Raw genomic sequence first — 3,235 nt, 5'->3', positions numbered from 1 at the left:
TATCAGTTAACTCAATTTCAGACCATTTGAAATTCTAATACGTAAAAATAATATAGATATAACGAAAGAAAAAACCTTTTTGTACTCCGATGGATCAGGAGTAAACTTGAAAGCTTTTAACGTTACAGTTCGGTGTTCGATCCCTTATGTGAGGCAGCGCTTAAGTAAAACTATTAATGTTTATTAATTTATTACGTGTAAGTATCTTTGATATTAGGAATTAAACAAACCCATAAATGAGCCCGTGGGGGCTTTATAATGTGACAGTCAGTCCCACTATTTGTTGCTAAAGATTATTCCAAAAGTTGACGATGGATAATGTTGACTAGCTGCTTTCGCTCTAGTCTATCACCTCAGAATTAGGGATGGCTAGCGCAGATAACCCTCGAGTAGCCCCCCAGTGGCACAGCGGTATGTCTGCGGACTTACTAACGCTAGAATCCGGGTTTCGATACCCGTGGTGGGCAGAGCACAGATAGCCCATTGTGCTTAATTACAATTACAAACCCCCGAGTAGCTTTGCGTGAAATTCAACAAAATAGAGAAATAATTACAACAAAAAGGTTTTCGACTATTCATAAAACTAGGATTCAGTATGTGTTGCTTAATTCTTCTTTTTTAGTGTTCACTTTAAATATAAAAATGCAATTTTTTTTTCGAATGATTATCAAAAGTCTTTCTAACAGTAAGCAAAAAACCATATAGAAATAATTAACTTGAATCCGTACCATTCAAAGTTCTGACCTAAGGTAGACCATTTGAAGTAAATGAAGATAAATTAATACTTTCATATAAAATTTAGTATGTTTCTCTTTTGCTTTAATTCGTACTCGAGATCTGGAAAGACATAACTATTTCATAGAAACGTAAACGTTGTGGTATAATTTCTAATGTTCTAAATTATGTTTATTCATTTCTTTCTCAGTGATGAATAAATACTATTAAATCACTTAGAAAGAATTGTTGCAAAGCATTAAATTAATAAGAAAAATATTGAAGATTTTTCTAATTTGGTGCCCGCATATTTTTAACTGAGGTTATTAACATGTTTATATTCTAATTACTTTGGATGGGTCTGATATTGTTTTACATAATATACAGTTTAACTCACTTAAACAGGCATTGAATTGTTTATATGTTACAGAAAATGTGCTACAACAATGTAAAAATGATCGAATTGCTGTCTAGTAAACAGAATCAGTGGTTTTAACAACCAAGGTCTCAGATCTGTGAAAATGTGACTGTAGGGTAAAAAAAGAGCAAGAAGTAAAAAGGAAACGATTTTAATTAATGTTTTTTATATATATGTGTGTGTTGTTTCTAGCACTGACGTAATGAAATAGTTAATAATCGCATTGTTCGGTTTAAATTTTCAATGTATGTGTATAATATAGGCCTATATATATAAGTTAAATCATAGTGTAAATTAATATTTAACATTACATTATCTCTATTAACTATATGCTTATAATATTGTTAAGTGATGTGTCGACCTCACAACTTTATACACGTTTCTTGTAAACATACGATATCTCGCCCCTGTAACCAGAATAACAAGAAACAGTTAAATGTGCGCAAGCTCCTGTAAAAATGGATTCAACTTAAAATGTGTTTTCCTCCTGTTTCCTTTTCCCTAGATATTCTTTTCTTTCATTTTTCCCTGTTTCCTTTCTTCCCGATTAGCCATCATATTTCTAGACCTTCTACTGGTATTATTCGAGATATAACGAATCACTTTTATCAAGAAGTAAAGAAGAACAACCCAGTTTTTACGATGGTTGACTTCTACAGGCTACTGATCATCAAGTCCAAAACATCAATGTTTACTCAAAATGGTCCATGAAAATCTGGATAAAACTGCGTAAAGTTGGTTCATGAATATCTACCAAATTATTTACCTCATTTGCTATGATTGGAAATATTTTGAAGCCAAACCTGACTTACGTACCGCCTAAGACTTAACGTACTTCCTTTGGCTTTTTGCCAGCTAGAGCTTTCTAGCATGGATGTCCAAATTATTTCTGTGGAAATCAATGTTTGTGAGAAGAGATGACGCTAGCGAGGAGGGGGGTGGAGCAAAGGTCTTATCCTTAGTAGTCATCAAAGAGTCTAGTCAAAATCCCAAAAAATTATAAAGTTATCAAGTATCAAACAGTGGAATATGTGGCTGTATATTCCTGCTCATGGTTGCTGAATTATTTCACTAACTAACAAGAGGCATGCAATAACATTACATCCAGGAGTCCCATAATACTCACTTGCTCCTTCTCCCAACAATAAAAATCCTAGAGCTGCTGTTTGTAGGCGTCGTTTCTTCCCACGTATTCAGTAAATATTTATATATCTTTTACTGAATTTGGACTCTTTTTATCCCTTGGAAATATAAAATTCATTGGATAGCAATAAACAATCTTACAAGTTCTAGTATCTCATGCAGTTCATACAAATTTGGATCGTCATATAAACCGTTTATGACCCTTGAAAGTTGGAAATACTTACAACAGTAATAGACTTTACATGTTCAAGAATCTCACGTACTTCGTACAAATTGCAACTGTACCACCGGGTAAGTAATGCTCACAGAATCACGGTGAACAAATTATGTTTTAAAAAATGTTATTCTAGAATGGTCGAAATTTTAATTTTTCTAGTTGTAAACCTATTATGAAAAATTAATATAGGTTTTTAAATAAAGAAATATTATTGGGTTAACATGGATTTCAAGTCAAAATATCATTTGGGTGTGCATTCGTTACTGCTCCAAGTCAATCCAACCTCTGGTCATAAAAGTTAACGATAGCTTTTGGCACTATGAATTACAAACACAAAAAGCACACACACACACACACACACACACATATATATATATATATATAAATGATGACGCAGTATGGAAAAACAAGTCCAAAAATTCTAGGCTTCGTGAAACTTTGTTTTTAGTTATTATGATTGAAATTGATATATCTTATGAGATCATGTAAAAAAGGTATCCTTTTTAGAATAACACTCTGATTAAAAACCAGTAAAATATTTTATCAATTGTTACTAACATGCCATTGTTCTAACCGAAGTGTACTGTTGTAATGTTGTTCTTTCTTTGGCGGGATCTTTTAAATTACCCCATGTAAATAACTCAAAGTTCAATTTATTTCTTGCTTTAACGGTTCTACAAGCTTGTAGACCACGTTTGCGGCCATGCTAACTGTAATACACTAACGTAAAAAAACATGCTTAC

The sequence above is a fragment of the Limulus polyphemus genome, unplaced genomic scaffold (assembly GCF_000517525.1).
Source record: "Limulus polyphemus unplaced genomic scaffold, Limulus_polyphemus-2.1.2 Scaffold825, whole genome shotgun sequence".
Lineage (NCBI taxonomy): Eukaryota > Metazoa > Arthropoda > Merostomata > Xiphosura > Limulidae > Limulus > Limulus polyphemus.
The sequence above is the reverse complement of the archived record's forward strand: the minus strand, read 5'-3'. Positions refer to the sequence as shown.